Here is a 9,830-nt window from a genome sequence, read left to right as displayed (position 1 = left end):
GGTGATGGCCAGGATCGGGGGAAGGGAAAGAAGGAGTTTTGGGCCCCAAATCTCTGTCACTGTGGAGGGATGCCAATACAAGGAGCTTGGGACTCAAGGACTGATCTCCCAGTCTGAAGAAACCCACTCAAGAGAGCTTAAGTTCAAAAGAGGAAAATTTAAATAAGAATAACGTTTATCATTCTGTAAGGGAGGCTACTGACATTAGCAGACATTCATCTCTCTGTTTCTACGCTCATCTAAAATTTTTTTCCCCCAAAACCCCCCAGTACGTAGTTGTATATTCTAGTTGTAGCTCCTTCCAGTTGTGCTACTGGGACGCTGCCTCAGCATGGCCTGATGAGTGGTGTCATGTCCGCGCCCAGGATCCGAACTGGGGAAAGCCTGGGCCATCGAAGCAGGGCGTGTGAACTTAACTACTTGGCCACGGGGCCAGCCCCCAAAATTTTTTAAATTAAATTTTTATGTGCTTAAAACTTTTTATTGAAGTATAGTATATAAACTGAAAAGTGCACGTAACTTAAGCGTATAACTTGATGAAGTTTTACAAACTGAACGCACCTGTGTAACCAGATCAGGAAACAGAATTACCGCCAGCGTCTCAGAAGGCCCACTCTCCTTTCCACTCACTATCCCGCAAAACCAACACTGTCCTGACCTCTAACACGTGGATTAGTTCAGGGCAGCCATGAAGTAGATGTTGAATGCTTCAAAGTCATCTCATCTCAAGATAAACGTGTTCTCCTCCTCCTAGTTTTACGGCTATTTATGTATTTACTATTAATTACACTTACTGTTAGACCTCCATGTGATAATAAGTAACATAACTCAACTGGAATCTCACCTCCTGCTTAAGTTCTGCTGAATTAATAAATTTATCCCTTTCTATTACTACTAATAAAAATGTTAAGACTTCCACCGTGTTACTGCACGGCAGGTATTGTTCCGATTACTTTACACAAACGGACTCCTTTATTCTTCACAATAGCCTGATGTAGTATTTTTATCATCCCATTTTATAGCCATGAATGTCAAATGTGCCCTTAGTCTTGCTGCCAATCACACAGTATTTCCTAGTTCATTTACTTTGCTACACAGTGATTTCATATCCTTTCCTCTCTCCTCAAACCTCCAATTCCATCCCTCCATCCTTACCCTTAGCTGAGGGCCTAGTTTCCCACTTCACCGTCAGAGAAGAGCTTCCATGAACTCCCACCAATGCATCTATCTGCCAGCCTGCCAGCATCTGCCGTCCTGCCCAGTAATACAGCTGGATCATCTGTGCTCCACTAGAAAGAGATCTCTCTGTTTGTACGGGAATTCCTGATCATTTTCCTCTACTCAAGGACCTCACACTGACCATTTGTCTCTTCTCCTTTATATTATTAATTTTTCACGATCTTAAGGATCATTCTTATTCGTACAAATACGCTGTTATTCTCCCATTAAAAATATCTTCTTTTGATTATATTTTCTTTGTTTCTCTTTGCAGCAAAATTTGAAAGATTTTTCTAAACTGGTAGAATCCAATTCCTCTTCATCCCTTCTCTCTTAAACCACTCCAACCAGGATTTTGCCCCCGGCACTAAACTAAAACTGTGCTTATCAAGGTCAACATGACCTCCTTGTTGCTAAATCCAATACTTGATTCTCAGTCCTCTTTCTTGACCCATTAGCAGCATTGGGCACAGTTGATAATTTCCTCCCCCTTGGTTCTCTTTCTATACTTGGTTTCCACGCCACTGCACTCTTCTGGTTTTCTTCCCATTTCTCTGTTTGCTCCTTTTCCTGCTCCTTTGCTGGTTCTGCCGCTTTTCTCTAACCTAACATTGGAGCACCTTAGGGATCTGTCTTTGATCCTTTCCTTTATCTACATTCACCCTCTTGGTGATCTCATCTAGTCTCACGGCTTTAAACATCATCTATATGCCGTGACTCATGAATTTATATACCCAGAACTCTCTTGAAAACTCCAGAGACATTATACACAAAGGCTTTCTCAATATCTACACTTGGATGTCCAATAGACATCTTGAACCTAAGGTATATGAAATTGACTTTGTGAGGCTATGGCAGTAACACACGGACACACTTGTCTTGCGACTGTGAGGAGAGCTAGGATGGAGACAATGCTGCTGTCTTGTAGAAGAGTAGAAGATGGAAGAGTCAATGTTCTTGAAGACGTTGTTGGACCATTCTAGTAACTGGCCTGTGACTGCTCTGATTATAGACTTCTTGTTGATTAAGATCATAAATTATTTTTTGAGTTAGTTTTTTGCTATTTGTGGTCAAAATCAGCCTAATTTATTACACAGCCCAAACTGGAGGGCAATTTAATGGAGATGTCAATATTTTTGTTCCTAATTGTCTTCCTTAATTGGTTCTTCATTAAGAGACTAGAGACAATGCAAGTACTTTAACGAGAGGAACATTTAAACAAACTCTCTGTAAGAGGCCACCTGAGATTCTGTAGGGACACTTCTTTCTTGTTGAGGGAAGATATCTTTTCCTTTATTTCCTTCACTAACAAAATGCTGCCAGTTAATGTGACGAGTTCATGTCAAGGATACGGCTAATGTATTGGGTATGTAATGGGGCTAGTGTCATCCTGGAGTGGGAGCTTCACATATGAATAAGGATTTATTCTAAACTCAGTTTTCAAATACTCCTAGTCCCTAAAGTGAGTGGGACAAGTTCTAAGCATCAAAGTTAGGGGTTAAGTTCTAAGGATGGGGCCTGGTGATATGATTCAGGAATATAGATTGGCCACTAGCTTTAGAAAAAGATATTGCTAAGGGACTATAAGATGAAAAACAGTCCAAGACAGCAATGAGAGTATAGGAAACTTGAGCTCAGCACCTGGACCCTGGTATAACTTTTCTGGAAGCAGTTTGGCAATGTGTATCAAAGACCTTAACAATGTTCACATCTTTTAACTCAGTAATTCCACTTTATTGGAATCTAGAACAAGGAGATAATCCTAATGAAGAGGAATGACATCATATCCACCCCCATTCTCTTCGGTTCTGCTCTTCTTGGATGCTCAGCTAGAACCATTCTCAGCTAATTTGGCAGCACTTATTACAAGAGTAGCTGAAGACAAAGGTGAGAGGGCCTTAAGAAGTCAATAGAAAGAATATGCATTTCTCATTTGAGTCTACATTCTGTGCTCTTGGGGGAAAAAAATTATTGCTTGCTGGGTGAAGTGTGCTTTCCATTAGGTAAATCGGAGGAAGCTGGCTGGTGCTCTTGTCGCTGGAAAGGCTGAATGTATTGTGAGCATCCTGTTCCACAAGGTCACAAGACCAGAACCCTCCTAACCACACTGTAGAGCCTGTGACTCTTCCGTATAGCAAACCTCTATTAAGGTCTGACCCAATCGGAGGCACTAGGGTTTAGAAGACACAAGAAGAGACTGAGCGAGGCCTTGGAAGTGGAGTGTGGGTGCACGTGAGAGACAGGACCCCCTTGTTCTCCAAGCAGCCTTCTCAGTTACACTACTTTATGACTCCAGGGGCCTTGAATTGTCCTCTGTGCACCTTCCTCACAGCTTAACTGGAATATTGGTGTGTCTAAATAGGTGCCTACCTCATCCTCTCAACTCTCTCTCAACTTCCTGGGAACTCATGGGAAGTTCTTACCATGTGCATGAAAAACATTAAAGCTCTCAAAGGCCTTAGGGACATTTGGAATTTTAGGATCTCTTCCTCAATGTCCCTTTCCATCTCCTGTCTGGGATTCCCACTGGTGGAATAACTCAACGTTAGAGGTTGGAATTGACTGAGGTGAGTGTTGAATTAAAGAGGGGCAAGTGGAAACATCTGAAAAATCCAGAAACTTTGGCTCAGGAGGTACAGGAATGAAAAAAGGACTCATTGATTCCAGTTAAGGAAGAGAAACTCCTAATGTATCAGGAAAGGCATCTTTCCCCACTAGTTCCCAGAGGAGGAATATGGAAGACACTGGACATCTGTGCCTTGGCTAGAGCTCCAAAACCAGCCCACTCACCCTTCTTGGCAGCATCCTCCAGACTCCCCATGTGATAACACAGTAGACATGAGGGCCACCACAAAACTATGCTAGTCGGGGCTATAACCTCCCTCTCAAAGATCTCAGGTTTCTGCTTGGAATTGGAACATTCCTAAATGATAGGATTCCTTCTTTCCCTACCCTGGGCAACTTCTCCGTCCACCACAGAACCCACAACTTGGTACATACAACAGCCCCAGGGTTTTCTCCCTAGGAGGTTCTACTCCACAAATTTAACTCACATATGTTCTCCCTAGGATTGTCAGTGAGTCCCAAAAAAACAGGATTTGAAGAAAAGTACGTGGAACTGCAATAAACTGCCTCTAGAATTTGGAGACAAAGTCAGGAAAAGAGAAGACTCTCAGATAGGAACTAGTACAAATTAGTAAAAATGGAGGAAAGTGGCCTCTTCAGAAGACTTCAGATGGCTGTACGACATAGCCTCATCAATTTATAGACTTTCAGAGGTAGAAGGAACAAGCCTGTGAAAGTTCCTGGGTAGTGTCTGGCACATCTCAGGTACTCAACAAATGCTGGCATTTTTTTGGTCTCTTCTAGCCCAAAACGCATCTGAGATATAAACCATTTTGGACCTCTCTGCTAGAATCTTCTTGTCTTACAGCGAACACAAGTATATTTCTCTCCTTATCTTGTATCTATTCCTGGAGACTTTACAGAATAAAGTTTATCTCTTTTCACCATGACGTACTTTAAAACATTTGAAGGCAGCCATTCTGTTTCCCAAATATTCCCTTCAATGTAAAAGGCTCCAAGATCCTCAACCATTCTCCTTCATGACTTGATTTTGAGGCCTTCATCATCCTGTTCACTCCTTCTGAATATACTTGTGTTTGTCTCTGTCCCTCCTGAAAGGGGACCATGAACTGGACACTATACTGTGGAGGAGTGTTAAACAGCACAGACAAGACAGGACTATCACATTTTCTCGTTGTTATTTATGCAAGCTGGCATAAAATTTGTTTCACTGTCTAATTTGTTTTCAGAAACTATGTTTCTATAACTCATACTATCTTCCCATCCATAAAAATCTTCACAGATTTATAAACCATTTTTTCCCCTTCCATAAGTGGAGATTGCTAATTGTTCATCAAAGGTTGTTTTCCTCCTCTTCCATAGTAGTTAGACACATGGCTACTCAGCTAGAGATTACATTTCCCAGACTCCTTTGCAGCTAGCTGTGATCATTGACTACATTCTTGACAGTTAGATGTAAGTGGAAATGATGTATTCAGCTTCCAAGTTTTAGCCTTTGAATATTGCCTATGTGTTTCTCCATGCATTTTTCCTATTCCAAAAGCTGGAACCTGAACAGGCCTGTGACCAGGCTGCAAACATGCAGTTGAGGACCATACTCTAGGGGTTGGTAAAACCACAAGATGAAGGAGACTGAAGCCTGAGTGATCAGTGGAGCAGAGACTTGGCCAACCATGACCTTTGACATTGAGATTTGTATTAGTCAGCCATTGACGTAATAATGTTGCATAACAAACAACCTCAAAATATCAGTGGCTTACAACAAAAATATTTATTCTCAGGACCATGGGTCTGCTGGTCAACTGTAGTTTGGCTGATCTAGGCCGGGTGCCTCTCCAGGCTCTGCTCCAGAAGTCTCTTATCCTCACTGGACCAGTGGTTACTGAGAGCACAGTCTTCTCTGGCAGATCACTGGGGTAAAAGAGGATGAGCTGAAACATGTGATATCCACAAGTGAATAAGTTATAGTATTTATTTATTTTTCTTAGCCCTCTAGCACCTCATTACTTGCCACATCTCCTTAAAAATCCTCAAATATGGTCTAGTAGTTTCATTCTTCTCAGGACTTTGGGATATATTTCAGAAGACTTAGCTCGTTTTAGAGTATCCAGGAGATCTTCTATAATTTATTCACCAATTTAGATCTTAAGCTTTCAGCATCCCAACTCCAAAGTCACAGGAGAGAATCTGATTGGGCCAGGCTAGCAAATGGCTTGATTTCCCCTAGGTCAGGTGTCCATTCTGTTCCAATCATCTGTGACCAAGGAGATAGGAGCTTGAAATAAAAACATGACAACTAAATTCATTTCTTTGGCAGGGTCTGTGGATGAAAGGCAACTTCAAAGAAAAGGATGGGACTAGATCCACCCCTAATCACATGGAATTTCAGGGACTGCAAAGTCATAGGCCTGACATTGGGTCATGCATCCTTACCTAAGCAGTAACCACTGGGGAGACTCAGCCTGCACAGCTGCCCTTCTCTCTTGGGGTAGACTGTTACACTGGTGGCCTCCAATGAGCCAAACCTTGTGGTGTTTACACCTTTGTGTACTTCTCTCCCACACTGACTCTGGACTTGACCATGAGACTTGCTTTGTTCATGGAGATGTTAGCAAAGTGATACCAAGAGAGGCTTGGTAAATGAATTCACATTATCATGTGAACTAGAAGCCAACTGCTATGCTATAAAAAAGCTTGGGCTAAACCACTGAAGGGCAAGAGGTCCTGGAGGAGGAGAGGCTGTCTTGGATATCCCAGACCCAGCCACACCCCCAGCTTAATATAGCCCAGGAGTGACCTCAGCTATACTATGTGGAACAGAAGGACCACTCAGCTGATACTAGTCAGTCACAGAATCATGCAAATAATAAATTGCTCTTGTTTTAAGTCACTGTTTTGGGGTGGTTTATAAGGCTGCCAAAGATAATTGAGGGCTGGCCTGGCAGCATAGTGGTTAAGTCTGCACGCTCTGCTACTATGGCCTGATGTTTATGGGTTCAGATCCTGGGCGTGGACCTACACACTGCTCATCAAGCCATGCTGTGGCAGCATCTCACATACAAAGTAGAGGAAGATTGGCACAGATATTAGCTCAGGGACTATCTTCCTCAGGCAAAAAGAGGAAGATTGACAACAGATGTCAGCTCAGGGCCAATCTTCTTAGCCACAGGAAAAAAAAAGATAACTGAAACATGTCTTCCCTCTAAAATTTCCTTAGCCATACTCATCTGGAAATCCAGATGTCTGGCCCAGGACCCTTGGAAAAATTTTCTGGCACTGGGAATGTAGCCAAAGGGCCCTGGGAAGGAAATCTGGAGACATCTTCATTCTCTACTGTCCTCCTGAAAATTAAGAATATTTTACCTACAAGTCCTGAAAAGAAAAAGAAATTTTTAAACCATGAGGCATAAAATTGTTTGACTAACTAACGGGATAAGACCAGGCTCTCACGTAGTGCCTCATGCTCCTTTCTTATACATTTTGTTTCTTCCTCAATAAATACATCAACTTTAAGAGAAGGCCGTAGATGTTTTTGGTCCTGCTGAGACACTGAGAGAAAACTCCCTTCTAATGCCTCCTGTTCTATTGCCCAGTCTCCTGTGAGGTGGCCCAATGATGATGGGTATGTCCCAAATTCTAAAGGGGAAATTTTCCTGGTTAATGCCAGAGAAAGTTACCCAGAGAGGTACAAATCACCATCTTCTGAAGTCGTTAAAAATAGTACTGGGTATAACATCTCAGGAATAGTTTGGGTTTGTCCCTGGCTGAAGGTACATGAGTTCCTAGTATCCCCAGTTGCTTACTGATTTCATGACACTAATTCAGGATATATGGTTCCGAGTATTGTTAAATGCATCAAGAGATTTATATTCCCAACCACCACGACCAGCATTTACAATCTCTTCTCTTTGAACATATGTCACTGAGCAAGCTCTGAACTTCACCCAGAACTGAATTTTCATTCATTCATTGAACGAATGTTTTATTGGGTGGCTACCCCATCTGGATGCTCAGCAGGGAGCAGTACCATGGCCCAACAGATCCTTGTTTGAGGCTGGCCAGCATGTATTCTCTCCTTTGGAAGAACAAACCAAGCCACTCTTTTTTTTTTGAGAATGGGAGATTATTTCCTTTTTGTGGATCCAGTCTGATGAGCATTCTCTCCCTCCCCACACCAAGGGTGAGCCCACGATCCAAGCCAGGCCAGTTAAATATTCTCACTCTGGATTTTAAATCAAAATACATTAATAAAGAGGCTGAAAACAAGTTGGCATTTGGGACTCTCACACCTCAATCAGGCTGTTTTTGCTAGAACATTTCCTGTCATTTTAGCTTCCTACTTTTTAGAGGTGCCTTTCCTTGCCTGTTTCCAAGTCCTGTTCTCTGGCCTGACCATCAACTCCAGATGTCCTTCTAACAGACTCCCTTTTTCTTAGATTAGCCAGACTGTTTCTTGCTTTCATCCAATATACCCTGACAGAAGAAATGAATGAAACAAACCTAATCCAGCTTTTAGAGCCTATCAATTTGGTCGGGAAGACATACACTAAACAAATGTAGAAATATGTATGACAAACACTTGTGAGATAAATGAACAGGGTGCTATGAAAGAGAATACTAGGATGATCTAATTGAGATTGCGGGGTCCTTCAAGGCTGCAGCCAAGATCTGAAGGATGAGCAGGCGTGGACAGACAGAAAGTGGGGGAAAGAGGCTTTCTGGGAGAGGACAGAGAACAAGGACCCTCAGGCAGGGAGAAGTTTGTTGCATTCCAGGAAGGAATGGATCCTGGTTTGTTTGGGGGGAGTGGCATGAGCCAAGGCTGGAGAAATGGGCTTGGGCCCAATTGCACACAGTCTCGTAGATTGCAGAGAGAACTTAAATTTGATTTCAAGACAGTAGGAAGAAACTATTGGAATGTTTTAAGTCCATGAGTGACATGACCTGATTAGATTTTTAAACAACCCCTTTGGCTGCCGCATAAAGAGTTGCCTTGGAGGACAAGAGATGGGAGCTCTTGAGTGGTCTGGGAGGGCGATGATGCTGTTGAGGCTAGAAGGTAACAAGCAAAGTCCTCTTGGGATTTACAGGTATTTGTAGCAGAACTTCTTGTTCCAGAGTATGACTGCCTGTGAGCAAGGATGGAGCCCTGCCTCATTTCTACATCCCAAGCAGTACCTAAATAGTTTGCGCTTCTGAGGAATTTCACAATTTACAAAGTGCCTCTTTATCCAAATCTCACTCAATCTTTTCAGGAGTCCTAGGGGTTGTTGAAAAGAAAGTAAATAAGGCCTGAAAGGAGAGGTCAAATGGCCAAGGCACACAGTTGATAACAACCAAGCCAGGACTCAGATCTTACTCCTTCTCAGTACGACCTGCTGCCCCTAGCTCAGTGTCTAACCTATAAATTGTAGAATCCTCAGAATTGTTTGCAGGTCTGAAAATGAACTGAGACCTTCTCCACTGCCCTTTGGTGGCCAGTCCTTGTCCCACTGAACCTGGGCTCTGTAAGGCGGCCTTAGAGCTTCATTTGCCTGCATCCCCATCACTCACCCCGTGGCCACGGTCAGGCTTTGCCCCGCACATGCCAAGCACTCTTTGGCCAAGTCGTAGATTCCTATCACCCTTTATCTCGTTCTGCCTGGATCTCCTTCAATGCTCTTTGAATCATTTCTGTTGTCCTTTCCTGGAATGCCTCCTTCCCTTTGCCTGGATTAGTGTCTGGACTGGCAACATTAGCATCACTTGGCAACTTGTTAGAATGTAAGTTCTCGAGCCCCACCCCCGACCTTTTGAATGAGGAACCATGGGGGTGGCCCAGCCATCTGTGCTTTAACAGGCCTGCCAGGTGATTCTGATGCATGCCAAAGTTTGAGAACGACTAGCCTAAATCTTTCCAGGAACAACCCCTGAAGCTGCAGACAGCTGAAGTCAGTGAGGGTGTGTTTTCTATAAACCCAGGTCAGGGACTGAAGTCACTGACGGATCTTACCCAAGCTCTGGGCCCACATGAGCCCACATGGCTG

General features: G+C 43.1%; 1 long non-coding RNA gene across 1 annotated transcript; it reads right to left on the bottom strand.

The window, feature by feature from the left end:
* Positions 1-5,556: 5,556 nt before the first annotated feature.
* LOC139076051 (uncharacterized) lies at positions 5,557-9,532 on the bottom strand. The gene is made up of 2 exons (XR_011527282.1): positions 9,358-9,532; positions 5,557-5,735 (listed from the first exon to the last, which is right to left on the bottom strand). It is a non-coding gene; the product is annotated as an uncharacterized lncRNA (long non-coding RNA).
* Positions 9,533-9,830: the final 298 nt, after the last annotated feature.

The sequence above is a fragment of the Equus przewalskii genome, chromosome 15 (genome assembly GCF_037783145.1).
Source record: "Equus przewalskii isolate Varuska chromosome 15, EquPr2, whole genome shotgun sequence".
In the NCBI taxonomy this organism is placed as follows: Eukaryota; Metazoa; Chordata; class Mammalia; order Perissodactyla; family Equidae; genus Equus; species Equus przewalskii.
Note: the sequence above shows the minus strand (reverse complement) of the source record. Positions and strands in the feature narration are given on the sequence as shown.